The 24,564-nt window shown below is 41.5% G+C and overlaps 1 protein-coding gene across 2 annotated transcripts in view; it reads right to left on the minus strand.

Annotated features, from left to right (window-relative positions):
* The window catches only part of ANK1 (ankyrin 1), a 163,714-nt gene that overhangs the window by 123,270 nt on the left and 15,880 nt on the right, over window positions 1-24,564 (minus strand). The gene's annotated exons all lie outside the window — the stretch shown is intronic.

Consider the following 24,564-nt stretch of genomic DNA (forward strand, 5'->3'; position numbering starts at 1 on the left):
TGTGCCTCCCACTTGTTAAGAGACCGAAAGTAATGGGACAGAATAATAATCATAAATCAAAATTTCATTTTTTAATACTTGGTTGCAAATCCTTTGCAGTCAATTACAGCCTGAAGTCTGGAACGCATAGACATCACCAGACGCTGGGTTTCATCCCTGGTGATGCTCTGCCAGGCCTCTACTGCAACAGTCTTCAGTTCCTGCTTGTTCTTGGGGCATTTTCCCTTCAGTTTTGTTTTCAGCAAATGAAATTCATGCTCAATCGGATTCAGGGCAGGTGATTGACTTGGCCATTGCATAACATTCCACTTCTTTCCCTTAACAAACTCTTTGGTTGCTTTTGCAGTATGCTTTGGGTCATTGTCCATCTGCACTGTGAAGCGCCGTCCAATGAGTTCTGAAGCATTTGGCTGAATATGAGCAGATAATATTGCCCGAAACACTTCAGAATTCATCCTGCTGCTTTTGTCAGCAGTCACATCATCAATAAATACAAGAGAACCAGTTCCATTGGCAGCCATACATGCCCACGCCATGACACTACCACCACCATGCTTCACTGATGAGGAGGTATGCTTAGGATCATGAGCAGTTCCTTTCCTTCTCCATACTCTTCTCTTCCCATCACTCTGGTACAAGTTGATCTTGGTTTCATCTGTCCATAGGATGTTGTTACAGAACTGTGAAGGCTTTTTTAGATGTCGTTTGGCAAACTCTAATCTGGCCTTTCTGTTTTTGAGGCTCACCAATGGTTTACATCTTGTGGTGAACCCTCTGTATTCACTCTGGTGAAGTCTTCTCTTGATTGTTGACTTTGACACACATACACCTACCTCCTGGAGAGTGTTCTTGATCTGGCCAACTGTTGTGAAGGGTGTTTTCTTCACCAGGGAAAGAATTCTTCGGTCACCCACCACAGTTGTTTTCCATGGTCTTCCGGGTCTTTTGGTGTTGCTGAGCTCACCGGTGCGTTCCTTCTTTTTAAGAATGTTCCGAACAGTTGTCTTGACCATGCCTAATGTTTTTGCTATCTCTCTGATGGGTTTGTTTTGTTTTTTCAGCCTAATGGTGGCTTGCTTCACTGATAGTGACAGCTCTTTGGATCTCATCTTGAGAGTTGACAGCAACAGATTCCAAATACAAATAGCACACTTGAAATGAACTCTGGACCTTTTATCTGCTCATAGTAATTGGGATAATGAGGGAATAACACACACCTGGCCATGGAACAGCTGAGAAGCCAATTGTCCCATTACTTTAGGTCCCTAACAAGTGGGAGGCACATGTGCAAACTGTTGTAAATCCTCCACCGTTCACCTGATTTGGATGTAAATACCCTCAAATTAAAGCTGACAGTCTGCAGCACATCTTGTTTGTTTCATTTCAAATCCATTGTGGTGGTGTATAGAGCCAAAAATGTTAGAATTGTGTCGATGTCCCAATATTTATGGACCTAACTGTATGTGCTATCTGCACGGGGCATGTGCAGATAGGACGTATATAGCCAGTGGGCAGTCGGGAAAGGGTTAATTTTATATCTCCCTATGCCTCTAAAATTAAAAAACTTTGCAAATAGTCTTGATTAAAAATCTCCTACTATTTTATGTTTACAGCTCTAGAAATCTCCATGGTAACAGACTACAAACAAACCCTGCGTGTAGTCTGATCTTACTTTCCCTTGACATCTGCCTAATTTTACTAGGTTAACAAGAAAGGTAAAACATGACTGCATCATCAGACTGCATAGGAGCTGTAAACACAATTTAAAAAAAAACATTGGTTGCAAAAGTGTGCATACCCTTTAGAAGTAGCCGGGCTAATGGAAACAACCAGCCACTCTTTCCATAACTCCCATTGTAGTGAATGGGAACTACGCAAACAGAATAGCGGAAAAAGCTATCCTGCTTCCGTAACTTGCTCAGCTGATTCTGTAAGCCTGGCAACCAAGGGCAAACCCCATGGAAACGGCTAGGTGGCACAACCCCTTTAAGAGTGTTCAAGGGGTTGTTCAACCCCATAAAATTTTTACAATCTTACAATAACTTCAAAGACAAAAACAAAGGCTTCGGAATATAGTAGCGCTATATAAGTGCAGAAAATAAATAAATAACAAAAGGAGTAATACACAGCTTACCAATCCCCTGCTGCCTCCCATGCCGACTCTTGTCCCCCACCAGTCTCGCTTCACATATGTAGACGCGTTGAAGCAACATATGACCATTGAAGCCAATCACTTGTTGTAACTGTGACCTCAGTGGTGTCGAGACGTCACTTCTACAGCCAGAGACCGTCTAGGGATCAATTCAGTGTCGGCATTGGGGCTGCAATTGCTAAGATGAAGTACTCCTTTTGATTTTTAGACCATTGTAAGCATAACATTTCATGAGGTTGGACAAACCCTTTAAGAGCAATAAGTGTCCATGAAATAAAGATTTTTAGTGCATTACAGGAAACTGGGTATAGCGTAGTTAGGTTCTGTTCACATTGCAGTCAAGCCTCCCGTTAGAGGTATATGTAAAGAGTTTTTCCAGATGGGAGTATTTCCCAACATAGCCCCCTAGAAGGCTCAAACATAACGTTTGTACATACTGTATATCACCCATAGGCATCCATATAAAAAAATTATACCGCATCCTATACATTTTTTTCACACAATGCAGTCGACTGTGCTTTTTCTATAATGTGTAAAGAAAAAAGTCCCTCTTCTGGCCTCAGTGGGGTGAAAGGTGACATATGGATATCGCAGGGAGCTTTCCCGGTGCATACACTGACGGTAAAGAAAAGATGAAGTGTGAACAGAGCCTAAAATTTATGGAGCTGAGTTGTAAAGTTCAAGGGATAGACTAAAGGCATGTGCACATCTGCATTTTGGGGCTTCTGTTGCAGATTCCACCAAAAAGACTACCGTCATTTTTCCAGGACCCAAATGGAAACTGAACGGGTCCCATTTTTTGTTGTTCTGCTCCTCTAACAGAATCATAAAAATACAAGAAGTACAAGGTTTTAAAAATTTCTGAATGAACCCCTTTAGAATCCTTCCTTGCCTTGTACAGACAGTACAGACTTTTTTTTTTTCAAAAAAAGTATGAATTTGAGCATTTTTTTCATACACTGGGAGGTGCTAAAAAATTTCGTTTTCCTTATGTGATTTGTTTTTTTCTATCTTTACAGCTAGTACTAGAACCTATTTAACCCTAGTGACCAGACTGTTTGGGGCCTTACTGACGAAGGGTTTTTCTTCCTTTTTTCATCGTCGCCTTCCAAGAGCTATAACTTTTTTATTTTTCCTTCTATGTAGCTGTATGGGGGGCTTATTTTTTGTGGGACAAGTTGTAAGTTTAATGGCATTTTGGGGTACACATAACTTTCAAATTAACTTTTATCAACTCTTTATGAAAGGGAGATGGGAAAAAACAGCAATACTGCAACTGAGTTTTTATGTTATAAATTTTACGGCGTTCAGTTTTCAGCATAAATAACATAATATCGTTATTCTCTGGGTCAGTACGATTACACCGATACCAAATACATATAGGTTTTTATGTTTTACTACTTTTGTGCAATAAACCCCTTTTTTTTAAAAGAAGAAAATCTTTTTGCACTGCTGCTTCCCAAGACCCATAACTTTTTTATTTTTCTTTCTATGGAATTGTGTGAGGGCTTGATTTTTGCGGGATGAATTGTAGTTTTCATTGGTTTCCTTTTGGGGTAAATAACACTTTTTGATCGCTTGGTATTAAGTTTTTTCGGTGGCGACTTAGAATAAATTAGCAATTCTTGCATTTTTTTTTTTTATGGCGTTCATCGTAGGGGATAATTTACATGATATTTGTGTAGTGCGGGTTGTTTTACGCAGATTTTATTTTTGAAATTTATTTAAAGGGAGATATTATTTTTGCAATTGTTTTTCATTGAAAAGCGCATTTTCAGTGGAAAAACATTTTTTGCTGGATTTTTTTAAATAAATGCTTTTGTTTTTGTTTTACTTTTTTTTAACCACTTAATAGTCCCACAAGAGGACTATAACAGGCAATCTTTCGCTTCTAAAATACAATGCACTATCCCTATAGTGCATTGCATTTTAATGTCAGTGCTATACTGACATTGACCAGCAGGCTGCGCCATAGAGGTGCAGCCTGCTGGGGAACACTCAAGTCAGGCTTGGGGCCTACATCAGGTCCCAGCCAGTCTATACACATATAGGCACCCCACAATCTCATTTGCGGGTTGCCAATGGGAGACAGAGGGAGTCTGCTCCCTCTGTCACTGTTTACATACGGCGGGTGCCATTGCCCACAGCATGTAAGAGGTTAAACAGCCCGGATCGGCACTCCTGCTGGTCGGGGCTGTTAGTGCAGGATCGCAGCTCTCATCTGAGAGCCGAGCCCCCGCTCTCTGCTGCACGGGAGACCTGTGCAATGCTTAGACTGGGCCGCCGCGAGAAGGCGATGGCTCAGCCTCAGCCTAAGGCCCCTTAGTGACCACCATGATTAAACCAGCCCTGTACCTCACATGGAACCAGAGAGCTCCCCAATCATTGCTTTGCTAGATTTACAACCTTAATTCCAAAAATTGCAAAGACTTTGAATCTTTGCATTCTGGTTTTATTTTACACAGCGCCCCAACTATTTTTGCAGAATGCAAGGATTTACAAATCTCATAGACCCATATTTAATTCACAGTAGATCATAGAACACATATCAGATGCTAAAAGCGAGACATTTTACCATTTCATGAGAAAAGTGAGTTCCTTTAGAACTTGATGGCAGCAACAAATCTCAAAAAAGTTTGGGAAGACTGGAAAAGTAATAGGTACTAATAAAAAAACAACTAGAGGAGCAATCTGCTACTAAGTCACATGACTGGGTATAAGAGCATGTTAAAGAGGCAGAGTCTCTCAGAAGCAAAGATGGGCGGAGGTTCAAAAATCTGCGAAAAATCCAAAAATTGTCGAACAATTTCAGAAAATTGTTCCTCAATGTAAAAATTGCAAAGACTTTGAATATCCCACCATCTACAGTATATACTAGCATCAACTTTCACCCTTCAGAGAATCTGGAGAAATCCATGTGCACAGGAGACAAGTCAATACTCGATGCTCGTGATCTATGGGCCCTCAAGAGGCACTGCCCCCCTATGACAGCTCAGGGGTCTAGTCCTTTTTGCTACAGCGCTCTCCCTATCAAAGCTCATGGGGCGCATCCTTTCTGCTGTAGCTCTCTTTCTATAACTGTCACAGCTTCTACAGTTAAATTGATGGAACTGAGCATGGGCGTCCACCTCAGTGATGTGGACAGAGAAATTAGAAATAAGAACAAACAGCAGGTGGCGCTATACAGATACATTTTATTGAATAGCTCACTGGCTGTACTACATTTTTAATTACATGCATTTACAAAAGTATTCAGATCCAGGTGCTGGTTTGAAAAAGACAGAATTTTTTTTTCGTGGGACAACCCCTTTGAGTCCTTCTTTGTTTCCTGGACATTTTACTGCAGACTGTATCAGGCAGCAGAACAGTAGATGGCATAACGTTTCTATAAACGTTTCTCGCCAACCACAACAACCACAGGACCTCAAATCAAGACTGATAGTACATCCTTGGACCCCGTTTCTTGAAAAAAAAAAACAAGTAACATAACTCAGCCTTGTGTTGTTTACTGGTCATCTGGACATTACTCCAACCCTTAGCCAATAACTAATGATTAGAGATCCATAACTAACTATCTGTAGAGATCCATAAGCGGTTAGCTCCCCCTAGTGATGGCTGCACAATTTTATAATTTATCAACTAAAAAAACTGCTCCACTATACAGATATATTATGAAATGAATGAACATAGAATTTTGGACCTAAAAATCGAATAGTAGATTAAAGGGGTATTCTGGTGTCAACCAATTATTCCTTAGCTACTTCATTGAGGTCTGACCACTGGGACCCCCACCAATCACATTTTCATCTATCTCCAGCAGTCCCAAAGAGATGAGTGGAGCACACTGCATTTATATCACCCCCATTCTTGTGATCAATGGGGTCCCAGCAGTTGGATCACCACCAGTTTACCTATGATACCCTATCTAGCATTGTTAATAGAATATCCCTTTAATTAATAAATTAGAGGAGCTCTCAGGAGGGAGTGGGGCCCTATGATTTCTGCTTACATGGCCGCGACGCGTGTGCCGGGGAGCTGGGTAAGTATAACCTGTATGAGGTGCCCGGTCATTTTAGTGGGCATTATAGGGATTGGATAACCCCTTGTCTTGATTCTAAGTGAGCAGACGCTTTTTGGTGAACTTACGCACACTGTGGTCTAAAAGGGGTATTCTGCTTTGGACAAAGCTTCCCTGACAACAAGCAGTTAACAAAATGCCCGCTGCTGCATTCCCTAGTCATCAGCTGTAATCTGTGGGGAAAATAAGTGTTCAACTTTCCTGCAGCGCCACCACAGGGACAATTAAGTATTACACTGAGTTCATTCAAATCATTGGGATGTCCATGTAATGCAGGACAGGACAGGTCCTCCAGAATGAGAGACTCTCTTTAGATCTGGTCTCCCTTCTGTCCAAGAAGTGAGGATCCTGAAGACAGGACTTGCCCTTATTAACATAAAAATACCAAATAGGGTTCACGATAATGGGTTTTCAAAATGAGACCGCTTCTTTAACCCTTTCTAGACCAGCACGGTACATGTATCATAGCTTTGTTTCGCTGTTCACCCTTGCTGTATTACAGGAAAAAATTGATTAAAACTGAGAATCTGCAAAGAAAATAAAAATTACATTTTTAAATTTCACCTCCATTTTGCTTTAATTCCTGTGGAACACCTAAAGGGTCAACAATATTTCTAAAATATGTTTTGAATAATTTGAGGTCAGTTTTTAAAATGGGTTCATTTATAGGTGATTTCTATTATGTAAGTCCCACATAGGGACTTCATAACTGAGTTAGTCCTTAAAAAAAGTTGGGGGGTTTTTAGAAATTTTCTTGAAAATTAAAAAATTGCTACTAAATTCTAAGCTTTCTAACATCCCGAAAAAAAATTTTTTGGACATGTCTAAAATGTAGACATATGGGGAATGTTAATTAATAACTATTTTATGCGGTATCTCTCTCCGTTTTAAAAGTAGACAAATTCAAATATAGATAAAAATTAATTTTGGATTTTTTAAAAAATAAATAAAGGTGAAACATATCAACCCAAATTAACCGCTAACATAAAGTACGGTACAATGTATAATGAGAAAACAATATCAGAATGGCTTGGATAAGTAAAAACTAAAGGTACATGTCAGATTTCCAAAAATACCTGGTGACGAAGGGGAAAACTGTCTGGATCGTGTTTTCTTCATGATGCATATGTGTGATTTTGTAGACTTTTTTGTTTGTTTTATTAAGAAAAGTTGTACAAAATGTATTTTTTATTTCTAGTTCATTGCTTTCGAAATTTACAAATTAATTTAACTAAAGTGTTAAAAAGTTTTCCCTTTTTTACATAAACGATGTGTAGGTACATTTACATTTATTTTTAATTATGTAGGATTTCCAATTATGAGGAATAACAGCCCCCTGTGTAGCCATCAGCACCTCTGCCATGTTGGGGGGCACCCAAAGGGCAAGTGATCGACAGTGGTATTCTGTTCTGCATACTGATACTTAGGGGTGCACCTGGTCTTTCGGCTACCCTCCTCTTCCCCCTACCTGGTGCTGCCTGAGGCGATCGCCTAACCTGGCTTCATTGGTGGTGCACCCCTGCTGATCCTCAGGGCTCACAATAAAAAAAAATTAAAAAACTGTGCTAGTACACTTAAAGGGGTTTTCTAGGACTTTTATACTGATGACCTATCCTCTTGATCGGTCAGCAGTATCTGATCTGTGGGGGCCCGATACCCTGGACAATCAGCTATTTTAAAAAGGCACCTGCGCTCACAGTAGCGCCATGGCCGTCTTCATTTTTCCCTGGGCCAGTGATGACACGTGTATCGGTCATGTGGCCTAGGAGCAGCTCAGCCCCATTGTGCCCCACAGTGAATGGGGCTGACCGCGATACCGAGCACAACCGCTATACAATGTACGGCGCTGTTCTTGGTGAGCTGCGAGAGTGCCAGTGCCTTCTCACACAGCTGATGGATGGGGGTTCCCCACCAATCAGATACTGATGACCTATCCAGAGGATTGGTCATCAGTTAAAAAATCTTGGAGAACCCCTTTAAATGGTTTTAAAAAACATTAAAGTTGTTAATATGTGCAGGGGGGGGTGCTGAGTTGCGCTGTCTGTGCATGGCTTTTTATCTCATTCATTGAAGTTTTGTAATAAGGCAATTTTTTTTAATACGCAGCAAGTTCCAAAGAATCCAGATTGGTACTGCTCATAGAAGAGAATGGGATGAATTTAAAAGCGCATGTTCCGTATTTCCCTAATTCCCATGTGTCTATTTTTTTCTGTCTTTTTACATGCATATATTGTCAGTATTACAAAAATAGCAAAAAATCAATGATAAAACAGAACAAATACAGCTGAAAAACAGACAGCTTATAGCCAGACACGGGTAACGGATACAAAAAAACACCAGGAGGAAAAGGTATAATGGATGGATTGGTACCTCTCCCGGTATAGTGGAAGGATTGGTACCTCTCCCGGTATAGTGGAAGGATTGGTACCTCTCCCGGTATAGTGGAAGGATTGGTACCTCTCCCGGTATAGTGGAAGGATTGGTACCTCTCCCGGTATAGTGGAAGGATTGGTACCTCTCCCGGTATAGTGGAAGGATTGGTACCTCTCCCGGTATAATGGAAGGATTGGTACCTCTGCCGGTATAATGGAAGGATTGGTACCTCTGCCGGTATAATGGAAGGATTGGTACCTCTCCCGGTATAATGGAAGGATTGGTACCTCTCCCGGTATAGTGGAAGGATTGGTACCTCTCCCGGTTTAGTGGAAGGATTGGTACCTCTCCCGGTATAATGGAAGGATTGGTACCTCTCCCGGTATAATGGAAGGATTGGTACCTCTCCCGGTATAATGGAAGGATTGGTACCTCTGCCGGTATAATGGAAGGATTGGTACCTCTGCCGGTATAATGGAAGGATTGGTACCTCTCCCGGTATAATGGAAGGATTGGTACCTCTCCCGGTATAGTGGAAGGATTGGTACCTCTCCCGGTTTAGTGGAAGGATTGGTACCTCTCCCGGTATAATGGAAGGATTGGTACCTCTCCCGGTATAATGGAAGGATTGGTACCTCTCCCGGTATAATGGAAGGATTGGTACCTCTCCCGGTATAATGGAAGGATTGGTACCTCTCCCGGTATAATGGAAGTATTGGTACCTCTGCCGGTATAGTGGAAGTATTGGTACCTCTCCCGGTATAATGGAAGGATTGGTACCTCTTCCGGTATAATGGAAGGATTGGTACCTCTCCCGGTATAATGGAAGGATTGGTACCTCTCCCGCTCCTGGTTTCGGTGTAGAAATACCAAAACAAAATACTGACCAGATTGCTATGTATACTATTTCACTCAGACTGATCAGGCTGATGGTCTATAGCAGTGATGGCTAACCTCCGGCACTCCAGCTGTGGTGAAACTATAACTCCCAGCATGCTCCATTCATTTCTATGCAAGTGTGCATCTTGCGAGTCGTAGTTTTACCACAGCTGGAGTGCTGGAGGTTAGCCATTACAGGCCTATAGCGTTGTAATTTTTATGCTGTTTTTGCATTTTTTTTTAATAAGCTGGTTCTTGCTTTTAAGACAGCTATTCCTAACCAGGGCCACCAAAGCTGGGTGCCTGCACAGCTAGCTATCCTTAAGAGATCAGGTCAACCAGGTCTACCACCAGCGCCCACTGAGCTTGGGGAACCATCGTAATCTCAGCAAACCCATTCTAGACTTGTCAAACCAAGTATTGAGTAGCCAGAGGACCTTCATTGAGAACAGGTCACAAATGGAGCTGCCCATAGACGCACAACTTCTTCTCTTCTCAACAGCTTTTATCTCCAGACTCTCGGTTACTTCTGCACAACAATTTTGACACATTTCCCATCATCTCCAGCATGGTCTACTGCTATCCTACAATATTCTGCTCCTAGATGTCTCCTCCTTTTGGATAACATACATTCACCTCTATCCCATCCTTACTAAATTGACTGCCTTGCAGTAATCTCGTCTTCTGTTTTCTTCACTTGTACAAGACTAAATTGTTTCCTCCTCAATCTAGTCTCCGATCTGACCCAACAGGAAAAATTCTGACATCTTCACTTCTTCAAGGCTTTTTGAATCGGTTCTTATCATTGAAACCTCATAATAAGATCTAATCACGGTGTTCTGTATTTTCCCTCTATCTTGCATCTAACCTTGCTTCACACACGATCCTAGTAATATACTGTTATTGCTGGGGATAGAAGAGATCAGTCCAGCCTTTAATGAAATCTGGGTCGACCCATTTCTGATAAGCACATGATAGGCGCTGGAAGTCTCTGATGGAAAATTGATGAGAAATGAACATGGGGTTGAATTTTGATCAGGGTTCAATTTGCCCTCTAGCGAGAACACATCCTCATCGCTATTTATCAGGCATGGTTCCATGCTTTTAGTAGCGGTTGTGTCTGGTTTTACAGCTCAGTCCCATACACTTGAGAGATGCAATACCAGGCACAGCCACTACAAAATGTATGGCGCTGTGCCTGTAAGCCAGAGTGCCTGGTTTCGGGAGCCAGACCCTCTTGGATTCCCTGGAAGACCACTTTAATTTCCATATGCTACATGTCCACCAAGAAAAATAACATTTGGAGCACACTATGAGATGAGGAGTTAAGTCATTTGTGTCTGCACCTGCTACCCAAAGCAATGGCGGCTAGGACGTCCACCACCGCTGCAGCATTATCTTGTAGATCTAGCCTTATTCTGTATGACGACCCCTTCCTATATTGAAATTTTTGGGTTCAGCTTCCACAGGACCCCAGAGCTGGGGATATCTACAAAGTGTTTTGTTTGTTATGCAATGTTTCTGTATGCACAGTACACCAGCAGATGGGGTATGGCTGGCAGTGGTTGGCATTAGGATGGGACTAACCACCTATTGGTAGGAGAGGGCTGGCCCTGCTTCCTGCCAGGAGGGGGAGTCTTAGTTAGGACAGTGAGGAGTAAGGAAGCACATGCTAGAGCTCCTACTCCAAGGGTCTTAGCGACCAGTTCTCGTTCAAGTTCTTCTGTAAGACCACTACGCCAGAGAGCGTGCAAGAATATGAAGATATCAGATATCAGAAAAGCTACAGTGTTACAGTCAGCAGAGTGACCAGCAATCACAGCTATACAGGCTCTGCTGCAGATGAGGGACTACGGTTCAGACACCCATCACCTAGATCACATCCAGGGCAGACCAACTCATAAAAGCATGCATTTTCACCCAGTGGACACCCATAGCCACCTGTGCCAGCTTTCAGCTGTTATCCAGGAGAGAGATATCAGCAAGATAGCAGATCAGAGGAGCCATTAACTGCCACATTGCCAGCCACCATACCTCATCATCTTGGGAGAGAAATTGCACCATATACAACTACTGCTGGATGAACTACTTTTATTCTTCTACTTCTGGCCTGATTCTTTATACCACCTTTTCACTGGGCCGATCCCCAAGGCGCAAAGGTCTGAGGGAGTACACGTTAACACAACATCTCATCAGGGCCACTATCACTCCCATCCTCTGCACAGGCTCCTCAGGGGCTGACTGCACTTCATATACCCCTGGTGATCAGCTGCCGGGGGAAGCCCTCACTGGCCATTCGATTCTCCTATACCATCAAATACATGGTCATCCATGTAGTTGTTTGCATCAGCATAGAGGTGTGAGAGAGCAACATCCATGTACACTGATAGGGCACACAGACAGGGGTAAAGAGTCTTTAAAGGGGTTTCCCAACATTAAATGTTATTATTCAGCATGAAAAACTAATTGCATTTACTTTCTGCTACAAAAAAGCTCCAGTTGTGAGATATTCCCTTTACTCCACGATAATGGCGCCCCCTGGTGTTTATTCTGTATAGTAATGTGTATGCCCTGCTAGCGAGCTGAATGAGCAGGTCGCACATGCTCAGTTCAATTCTTCAACTGCCACAACTTATTTTAGAAGTTGTGACATTAACGGGGAGAGAGCTGCAGCAAAAAGGACCCCCCCCCCCCCCCCCCCGAGCTGTGATGGTGAGAAGGGTGCATTAGAAAGGACATCATGTCCTTAGAGCTCTGATGAGGAGAGAGCTGCAGCAGGAAGGACACTTCCCTGAGCTGTGATAGATAGAGAGGTGCAGTAGATCGGCCATGTCCCCTGACCTGTTATAGGTAGAGAGCTGCAGCAGAAAGGACATGCCCCCTGAGCTGTGATAGGTAGAGAGCTGCAGCAGAAAGGGCATGCCCCCTGAGCTGTGATAGGTAGAGAGCTGCAGCAGAAAGTGCATGCCCCCTGAGCTGTGATAGGTAGAGAGCTGCAGCAGAAAGGACATGCCCCTGAGCTGTGATAGGTAGAGAGCTGCAGCAGAAAGGACATGCCCCTGAGCTGTGATAGGTAGAGAGCTGCAGCAGAAAGGACATGCCCCTGAGCTGTGATAAGGAAAGCTGCAGCAGAAAGTGCATGCCCCCAGAGTTGTGATAGAGTGAGAGAGCTGCAGGAGCAAGGACACACCCCTTGAACTGTGATAGGGAGGGAAAAGCAGCAGAAAGGACACCCTCTAAGTGGGAATAGTTCATGTGTGTCCACAAAAGGGAGACCAATAAAGTGCAAGTGCAATAAATATCAATGTCAAAATGTGCAGGACAAAAGACAATTACCCATAGCATGGCGAGAATCGTGCCGGCGGCATCAGATAGTTATATGCGCATGCGCAAGCCCAGCAATGTCCGTTTCCAGATCACAATAATAAAGATAATTATAATAATGATTGTCATACAAAATATTACAGCAGCAAAATAAGCAGCAGAAAGGACACCCTCTAAGGTCCCAACCTGAAGAATATTCAGCAGAAAAATTGGAGTAGTGAATGTGGAGATCTCTGGATCCATGTGAGGTACAGGGCTGGTTCCGGCTTTGCTATACTGTACTATATGATGTCTGATTTTAATTTTTTTTACAATCCTCGTGGAGTAACCCTTTAAGATTAGCTGCTTATAAAACATTGACATATTTCTTAGCTCTCTACATTGATTTTAATGTCACATCCTGATTTCTATCTGCTATTTCGTCCAAAAAAAAGCCGCTGTCGGGGGACCCTCAGAAATCAGCCTCAAGCGTTCAATTCTCCTGCAGCGCCACCTCAGGGGAAGTGAAGTATTGCACATTTCCCACTGAAATCAATGAGCTGTCTGTGTAATGCATTGGAGACCCTCCTGAACAACCCCCTCAAGTTCCCAGTCATAAGGTATAAGAAAATGGATTTACAAACCTAGACAAGCCCTTTAAATAACGAATACCGCCCCCTATGTTCACAGATCAGAATAGGCAGGTTCAGTGGTAGACTGTGTGCGGGTCTGCACGATGTGACGGTAGTATTGTACTCCTTGCCCAGTGTATTGTGGCTTAGGATTTAGGCCATTCAGGGTCACTGGGCGGGGAGTGGGTCACAGGGCAGTCACATATTGAGGACATGGTTTGGCGGGTTGTCATTAAACAGTCTGCACAGTCGCTGCCCCTCTTTTGCTTGGACACAGGACAGCAGGTGCCTAGGAGAATGGCCAAAAATAAACTCCCCCAAAGTAAAAAGAGAATTGTAATCCATTTACCCCCCTTGCCAACCCACTCTCCCCGTATCCCACCCCCCTCACTCCCTCTTTTTACTCACAGGCCGTGCCCGCTGCTTGCCCGCCCGCTCTGCCATTCTGCTGCATACAGACAGTGCCCCCCTCCCTCCCGTCTCTCACACAGCGCGTCCCTCCCCCTCCTCACACGGCTCTCTCCCCCCGTCCTCCTTTCTTTCCTCTCTCTCTCTCTCTCCCGTCTTTAAATACCAGGCACCGTGCCCAGGGCTGCACAACCGGGAGCAGATATGGGGGTATTAACCGGGAACCCATTAACCCCTTGATTGACAATAACAGGTTGCGTATCAATAAAACCTTCAGACGAATGTTCTGACACAGAGGCTCCCGGGGGTCTGTTCCCCTGAGACTGGGAGTGGAGATGATTGTGCAGAAGCCAATGCGTGTGTACGCCATACAATATATACCTTATACTAGAGATGAGCGAACCGATTCTTTACAACCAAAATTCGGCTAAAATTTTTTTTGAAAATTTGGCCATCTCTACCTTATACATCAGATTATAATGCATCACAGTACAGCTACTTGTTGTCCCTTTAAGAGAATTTAAAGGGTTTGTCCAGGATTCGAAACAGCGCCACACCTGCCCATGGGGACAGGCTGCAATACCACACACCACCTGTGGACAGGTGAGGCTCTGTTTTGGGATGAAGCCATGGTTTTGTTATTTGTGACAACCCCTTTAAGAGTATGCAATGGAAATATTGGCAGGACAGCCCCCTAAAAGGAAGCAGTAGGGGAGTCCTGTGTGCTTTAGTACAAGTGTCCGCACTGGAGTCTAACCTCCCAGTATATACTATGAGAACATCAGGCACTGATTGGGGGTCAGTAGCAGCAGGGGCATATTGTTTATGTACTTGTCTATATGTCTTCTTTTTGGAGACTATGTACGGTATATATCATATAACATGTAAGAAACACTACCCCAGCTGACCATATTATTTATATGGTGGTGGTGGTATGGCGGTATATGTTCATTATCAGCTCAGCATGCTTGTTGTTTGCACCAGAAAAAGCTTGTATACAGGAGGTTAGATGTGCAGAATCCCCCCTTCCCTCAGATGATATCATATAGAAGAAAACAAAAATTACACCAAATGACACTATAGATGTAGGAACCCCACTATACATTAGGAAGGTGGAGCATTAGATGTACTCAGTTCTTGTACTGGAGTAAAAGCTACAAAAACTTCCAAGTGCAGGAAATATTAGACTGGATTCATTGCATTGGCATCAACAACATTATCCCTGTACTGTGACATCACTGTGTTTATTATCCTGTACTGTGACATCACTGTGTTTATTATCCTGTACTGTGACATCACTGTGTTTATTATCCCTGTACTGTGACATCACTGTGTTTATTATCTCTGTACTGTGACATCACTGTGTTTATTATCTCTGTACTGTGACATCACTGCGCTTATTATCTCTGTACTGTGACATCACTGTGTTTATTATCTCTGTACTGTGACATCACTGCGCTTATTATCTCTGTACTGTGACATCACTGTGTTTATTATCTCTGTACTGTGACATCACTGTGTTTATTATCCCTGTACTGTGACATCACTGTGTTTATTATGTCTGTACTGTGACATCACTGTGTTTATTATTTCTATACCTTGACATCACTCTGTTTATTATCGCTGTACTGTGACATCACTGTTTATTATCCCTGTACTGTGACATCACTGTTTATTATCCCTGTACTGTGACATCACTGTGTTTATTATCCCCGTACTGTGACATCACTGTGTTTATTATGTCTGTACTGTGACATCACTGTTTATTATCCCTGTACTGTGACATCACTGTGTTTATTATTTCTATACCTTGACATCACTGTGCTTATTATCCCTGTACTGTGACATCACTGTGCTTATTATCCCTGTACTGTGACATCACTGTGCTTATTATCCCTGTACTGTGACATCACTGTTTATTATCCCTGTACTGTGACATCACTGTGTTTATTATCTCTGTACTGTGACATCACTGTTTATTATCCCTGTACTGTGACATCACTGTGCTTATTATCCCTGTACTGTGACATCACTGTGTTTATTATCCCTGTACTGTGACATCACTGTTTACATTATCTCTGTACTGTGACATCACTGTGTTTATTATTTCTATACCTTGACATCACTCTGTTTATTATCGCTGTACTGTGACATCACTGTTTATTATCCCTGTACTGTGACATCACTGTGCTTATTATTCTTGTACTGTGACATCACTGTGTTTATTATCCCTGTACTGTGACATCACTGTTTACATTATCTCTGTACTGTGACATCACTGTGTTTATTATCCCTGTACTGTGACATCACTGTGTTTATTATCCCTGTACTGTGACATCACTGTGTTTATTATCTCTGCACTGTGACATCACTGTTTATTATCCCTGTACTGTGACATCACTGTGTTTATTATCCCCGTACTGTGACATCACTGTGTTTATTATGTCTGTACTGTGACTTCACTGTGTTTATTATTTCTATACCTTGACATCACTCTGTTTATTATCGCTGTACTGTGACATCACTGTTTATTATCCCTGTACTGTGACATCACTGTGCTTATTATCCCTGTACTGTGACATCACTGTGTTTATTATCCCTGTACTGTGACATCACTGTGTTTATTATCTCTGTACTCTGACATCACTGTTTATTATCCCTGTACTGTGACATCACTGTGCTTATTATCCCTGTACTGTGACATCACTGTGTTTATTATCCCTGTACTGTGACATCACTGTGTTTATTATCCCTGTACTGTGACATCACTGTGCTTATTATCCCTGTACTGTGACATCACTGTGTTTATTATCCCTGTACTGTGACATCACTGTGCTTATTATCCCTGTACTGTGACATCACTGTGTTTATTATCCCTGTACTGTGACATCACTGTGTTTATTATCTCTGCACTGTGACATCACTGTTTATTATCCCTGTACTGTGACATCACTGTGTTTATTATCCCTGTACTGTGAAAACACTGTGTTTATTATCCCTGTACTGTGACATCACTGTGTTTATTATCTCTGTACTGTGACATCACTGTTTATTATCCCTGTACTGTGACATCACTGTTTATTATCCCTGTACTGTGACATCACTGTTTATTATCCCTGTACTGTGACATCACTGTGTTTATTATCCTCGTACTGTGACATCACTGTGTTTATTATGTCTGTACTGTGACATCACTGTGTTTATTATTTCTATACCTTGACATCACTGTGTTTATTATACCTGTACTGTGACATCACTGTGTTTATTATCTCTGTACTGTGACATCACTGTGTTTATTATCCCTGTACTGTGACATCACTGTGTTTATTATCCCCGTTCTGTGACATCACTGTGTTTATTATCTCTGTACTGTGACATCCCTGTGTTTATTATCCCTGTACTGTGACATCACTGTTTACATTATCTCTGTACTGTGACATCACTGTTTATTATCCCTGTACTGTGACATCACTGTGTTTATTATCCCCGTACTGTGACATCACTGTGTGTATTATCCCTGTACTGTGACATCACTGTGTTTATTATCCCTGTACTGTGACATCACTGTGTTTATTATCTCTGCACTGTGACATCACTGTTTATTATCCCTGTACTGTGACATCACTGTGTTTATTATCCCTGTACTGTGACAACACTGTGTTTATTATCCCTGTACTGTGACATCACTGTGTTTATTATACCTGTACTGTGACATCACTGTGTTTATTATCCCTGTACTGTGACATCACTGTTTATTATCCCTGTACTGTGACATCACTGTGTACATTATCCCTGTACTGTGACATCACTGTGTTTATTATCCCTGTACTGTGACATCACTGAGTTTATTATCCCTGCACTGTGACATCACTGAGTTTATTATCCCCGTACTGTGACATCACTGTTTATTATCTCAGTACTGTGACATCACTGTGTTTATTATCTCTGTACTGTGACATCACTGTGTTTATTATCCCCGTACTGTGACATCACTGTGTTTATTATCTCTGTACTGTGACATCACTGCGTTTATTATCCCTGTACTGTGACATCACTGTGTTTTATTATCCCTGTACTGTGACATCACTGCGTTTATTATCCCTGCACTGTGACATCACTGTGTTTATTATCCCTGTACTGTGTGATCACTGTGTCTATTATCTCTGTACTGTGACATCACTGTGTTTATTATCACTGTACTGTGACATCACTGTTTATTATCTCTGTACTGTGACATCACTGAGTTTATTATCCCTGTACTGTGACATCACTGTGTTTATTATCTCTGTACTGTGACATCACTGTGTTTATTATCCCTGTACTGTGACATCACTGTGTTTATTATCCCCGTACTGTGACATCACTGTGTTTATTATCTCTGTACTGTGACATCACTGTGTTTATTATCCCTGTACTGTGACATCACTGTTTACATTATCTCTGTACTGTGACATCACTGTGTTTATTATGCCTGTACTGTGACATCACTGTGTTTATTATCTCTGTACTGTGACATCACTGTGTTTATTATCTTTGTACTGTGACATCACTGTGTTTATTATCTCTGTACTGTGACATCACTGTGTTTATTATCCCTGTACTGTGACATCACTGTGTTTATTATCTCTGTACTGTGACATCACTGTTTATTATCCCCGTACTGTGACATCACTGTTTATTATCTCAGTACTGTGACATCACTGTGTTTATTATCCCTGTACTGTGACATCACTGTGTTTATTATCCCCGTACTGTGACATCACTGTGTTTATTATCTCTGTACTGTGACATCACTGCGTTTATTATCCCTGTACTGTGACATCACTGTGTGTATTATCCCTGTACTGTGACATCACTGTGTTTATTATCACTGTACTGTGACATCACTGTTTATTATCTCTGTACTGTGACATCACTGAGTTTATTATCCCTGTACTGTGACATCACTGTGTTTATTATCTCTGTACTGTGACATCACTGTGTTTATTATCCCCGTACTGTGACATCACTGTGTTTATTATCTCTGTACTGTGACATCACTGTGTTTATTATCCCTGTACTGTGACATCACTGTTTACATTATCTCTGTACTGTGACATCACTGTGTTTATTATCCCCGTACTGTGACATCACTGTGTTTATTATCTCTGTACTGTGACATCACTGTGTTTATTATCCCTGTACTGTGACATCACTGTTTACATTATCTCTGTACTGTGACATCACTGTGTTTATTATCCCTGTACTGTGACATCACTGTGTTTATTATCTCTGTACTGTGACATCACTGTTTATTATCCCTGTACTGTGACATCACTGTGTTTATTATCCCCGTACTGTGACATCACTGTTTATTATCTCAGTACTGTGACATCACTGTGTTTATTATCTCTGTACTGTGACATCACTGTGTTTATTATCCCTGTACTGTGACATCACTGTGTTTATTATCCCCGTACTGTGACATCACTGTGTTTATTATCTCTGTACTGTGACATCACTGTGTTTATTATCCCTGTACTGTGACATCACTGTGTTTATTATCCCTGTACTGTGACATCACTGCGTTTATTATCCCTGCACTGTGACATCACTGTGTTTATTATTTCTGTACCTTGACATTACTCTGTTTATTAACTCTGTACTGTGACATCACTGTGTCTATTATCTCTGTACTGTGACATCACTCTGTTTATTATCACTGTACTGTGACATCACTGTTTATTATCTCTGTACTGTGACATCACTGAGTTTATTATCTCTGTACTGTGACATCACTGTGTTTATTATCCCTGTACTGTGACATCACTGTGTTTATTATCTCTGTACTGTGACATCACTGTGTTTATTATCCCCGTACTGTGACATCACTGTGTTTATTATCTCTGTACTGTGACATCACTGTGTTTATTATCCCTGTACTGTGACATCACTGTTTACATTATCTCTGTACTGTGACATCACTGTGTTTATTATCCCCGTACTGTGACATCACTGTGTTTATTATCTCTGTACTGTGACATCACTGTGTTTATTATCCCTGTACTGTGACATCACTGTTTACATTATCTCTGTACTGTGACATCACTGTGTTTATTATCCCTGTACTGTGACATCACTGTGTTTATTATCTCTGTACTGTGACATCACTGTTTATTATCCCTGTACTGTGACATCACTGTGTTTATTATCCCCGTTCTGTGACATCACTGTTTATTATCTCAGTACTGTGACATCACTGTGTTTATTATCTCTGTACTGTGACATCACTGTGTTTATTATCCCTGTACTGTGACATCACTGTTTACATTATCTCTGTACTGTGACATCACTGTGTTTATTATCCCTGTACTGTGACATCACTGTGTTTATTATCTCTGTACTGTGACATCACTGTTTATTATCCCTGTACTGTGACATCACTGTGTTTATTATCCCCGTTCTGTGACATCACTGTTTATTATCTCAGTACTGTGACATCACTGTGTTTATTATCCCTGTACTGTGACATCACTGTGTTTATTATCCCCGTTCTGTGACATCACTGTTTATTATCTCAGTACTGTGACATCACTGTGTTTATTATCCCTGTACTGTGACATCACTGTGTTTATTATCCCCGTACTGTGACATCACTGTGTTTATTATCTCTGTACTGTGACATCACTGTGTTTATTATCCCTGTACTGTGACATCACTGTGTTTATTATCCCTGTACTGTGACATCACTGCGTTTATTATCCCTGCACTGTGACATCACTGTGTTTATTATTTCTGTACCTTGACATTACTCTGTTTATTAACTCTGTACTGTGACATCACTGTGTCTATTATCTCTGTACTGTGACATCACTCTGTTTATTATCTTTGTACTGTGACATCACTGTGTTTATTATCTCTGTACTGTGACATCACTGTGTTTATTATCCCTGTACTGTGACATCACTGTGTTTATTATCCCTGTACTGTGACATCACTGTGTTTATTATCCCTGTACTGTGACATCACTGTGTTTATTATCTCTGTACTGTGACATCACTGTTTATTATCCCCGTACTGTGACATCACTGTTTATTATCTCAGTACTGTGACATCACTGTGTTTATTATCTCTGTACTGTGACATCACTGTGTTTATTATCTCTGTACTGTGACATCACTGTGTTTATTATCCCTGTACTGTGACATCACTGTGTTTATTATCCCCGTACTGTGACATCACTGTGTTTATTATCTCTGTACTGTGACATCACTGCGTTTATTATCCCTGTACTGTGACATCACTGTGTGTATTATCCCTGTACTGTGACATCACTGTGTTTATTATCACTGTACTGTGACATCACTGTTTATTATCTCTGTACTGTGACATCACTGAGTTTATTATCCCTGTACTGTGACATCACTGTGTTTATTATTTCTGTACCTTGACATTACTCTGTTTATTAACTCTGTACTGTGACATCACTGTGTCTATTATCTCTGTACTGTGACATCACTCTGTTTATTATCCCTGTACTGTGACATCACTGTGTTTATTATCCCTGTACTGTGACATCACTGTGTTTATTATCTCTGTACTGTGACATCACTGTGTTTATTATCCCCGTACTGTGACATCACTGTGTTTATTATCACTGTACTGTGACATCACTGTTTATTATCTCTGTACTGTGACATCACTGAGTTTATTATCCCTGTACTGTGACATCACTGTGTTTATTATCTCTGTACTGTGACATCACTGTGTTTATTATCCCTGTACTGTGACATCACTGTGTTTATTATCCCCGTACTGTGACATCACTGTGTTTATTATCTCTGTACTGTGACATCACTGTGTTTATTATCCCTGTACTGTGACATCACTGTTTACATTATCTCTGTACTGTGACATCACTGTGTTTATTATGCCTGTACTGTGACATCACTGTGTTTATTATCTCTGTACTGTGACATCACTGTGTTTATTATCTTTGTACTGTGACATCACTGTGTTTATTATCTCTGTACTGTGACATCACTGTGTTTATTATCCCTGTACTGTGACATCACTGTGTTTATTATCTCTGTACTGTGACATCACTGTTTATTATCCCCGTACTGTGACATCACTGTTTATTATCTCAGTACTGTGACATCACTGTGTTTATTATCCCTGTACTGTGACATCACTGTGTTTATTATCCCCGTACTGTGACATCACTGTGTTTATTATCTCTGTACTGTGACATCACTGCGTTTATTATCCCTGTACTGTGACATCACTGTGTGTATTATCCCTGTACTGTGACATCACTGTGTTTATTATCACTGTACTGTGACATCACTGTTTATTATCTCTGTACTGTGACATCACTGAGTTTATTATCCCTGTACTGTGACATCACTGTGTTTATTATCTCTGTACTGTGACATCACTGTGTTTATTATCCCCGTACTGTGACATCACTGTGTTTATTATCTCTGTACTGTGACATCACTGTGTTTATTATCCCCGTACTGTGACATCACTGTTTACATTATCTCTGTACTGTGACATCACTGTGTTTATTATCCCCGTACTGTGACATCACTGTGTTTATTATCTCTGTACTGTGACATCACTGTGTTTATTATCCCTGTACTGTGACATCACTGTTTACATTATCTCTGTACTGTGACATCACTGTGTTTATTATCCCTGTACTGTGACATCACTGTGTTTATTATCTCTGTACTGTGACATCACTGTTTATTATCCCTGTACTGTGACATCACTGTGTTTATTATCCCCGTACTGTGACATCACTGTTTATTATCCCTGTACTGTGACATCACTGTGTTTATTATTTCTGTACCTTGACATTACTCTGTTTATTAACTCTGTACTGTGACATCACTGTGTCTATTATCTCTGTACTGTGACATCACTCTGTTTATTATCCCTGTACTGTGACATCACTGTGTTTATTATCCCTGTACTGTGACATCACTGTGTTTATTATCTCTGTACTGTGACATCACTGTGTTTATTATCCCCGTACTGTGACATCACTGTGTTTATTATCCCTGTACTGTGACATCACTTGTTTACTATTATTGTGCTCTGACTTCACATCACTCTGTGCATTATCCCTTTATTGTTACATCTCTTTCTGCATCATCCCTGCGAATTAAGACCAAAATGATTACAACCTTTTCATTTTCTGAACATGCTGCTAAAGGAGGTCATGGTACAGTAGGGTCTCTTCTTACACTCTTGATTCATTCATAGTATACTTTTGTGAGTGGATGATAAGTGAAAACTCTAGCAACAAATTATTTAACACCTGCAACAGCAGCACGCTTACTGGGACCTGCAACAGCGGCACGCTTAGTGGGACCTGCAACAGCGGCACGCTTAGTGGGACCTGCAACAGCGGCACGCTTAGTGGGGTGTTTTCCTAATACTTGTCCATAGAGTTAAATTATGATCTTCTCACTGCCCACAACTGCCATTAGGCAGACACAGATGAGTTCAATCAATGCTGTATAAATCTATTTCCACTGAGCTCCCCCTAGTGGTGGATGTAAATAACCAAAATGTGTGACGGTGTGACGGGAAGCCGAGGATTTAGTGCTCATTATCAGATAACGGGAGCTCCATCCCCTATATAGATATATTATAAAATTAGTCAGAGTTTGACTTACTTAGATTAGTTAAAAAGAAACGTCACCACCTGTTACTACAGCAGAAAAACTATGGGGGGGGGGGGGGGGGGGGGGTCATTTACTAACTAGAAATATGCCTATATTAGGCTTATTGTTTTCATCATAGACTTCTAGAAATTAAAATTACCACCATGGATATAACCATTCAACCCTTCGTCAACCAAAAGAGATTAGTTTTAGCTCCAAAACTACTCTAGACCATTAGGACTATTACAGGGAATTGTATACCTACCATAGGGGCAGACCATGAGACTGTTGGGGTCCGGGGGAAAAGGGGGGCCTGAGACTCATTGCTTCTCCTATTGCCGACACAGATTCACAATATTTTCCATCAGGCACTACTAGAGAGAGCTAAGTGCCTGCCTTGAGCTCCCCCTAGTGGCGGCTTCTGGCAGACAGTTTCATAATATACTGTGTCAAGGAAAGGAGGAGATGGATCACTGTATTTATGTGTTTATCCGACATAGGTGGAGGGTGAGTTTTGTTTTACAATTTTTTTCTGCCACTTAAAGGGGTTGTGTCATCTCAAGCATTGGAGGTATATCGCAATGATTTGCCACCAAGCAGGGGAGTAGCTATAGGGGGTGCAGAGGTAGCAGTCGCTACCGGGCCAAGGAGCCTGAGGGGGCACAAAGACTCTTGTGCCGCATAAGAAGACACACAAAGCACTGAGGGAAGGGGGGCCCAAGCTGAATCTTGCACCAGGGCCCATGAGCCTTTAGTCACACCCCTGCCACCAAGGTCTCATAGATGCGGTTCCCACCTATCCATACAAGTGCTGCCAATGCTCCATTCACTTCTATGGGGCTTACGGAAATTGCCAAGCCAGCTCTCCGCTATTTTCGGCAGTCAAATAGAAATTAATGGAGGGTGGTCTCGCATGTGCGGTCCGCTCTCCTGCACTTCTCTCTGGAGATAGGTCTGTGCCCCAGTGTTGGGACCCGCACCTATTAGACATTAGTGGCATATCCTAGCAATATATCACCAATGCTTTAGATGACATAACCCCTTTAAGTGGAAGAAATTTTTAATTGAAAAAAATTGTAA

This window comes from Bufo bufo, chromosome 1 (genome assembly GCF_905171765.1).
Source record: "Bufo bufo chromosome 1, aBufBuf1.1, whole genome shotgun sequence".
NCBI classification, from domain to species: Eukaryota; Metazoa; Chordata; class Amphibia; order Anura; family Bufonidae; genus Bufo; species Bufo bufo.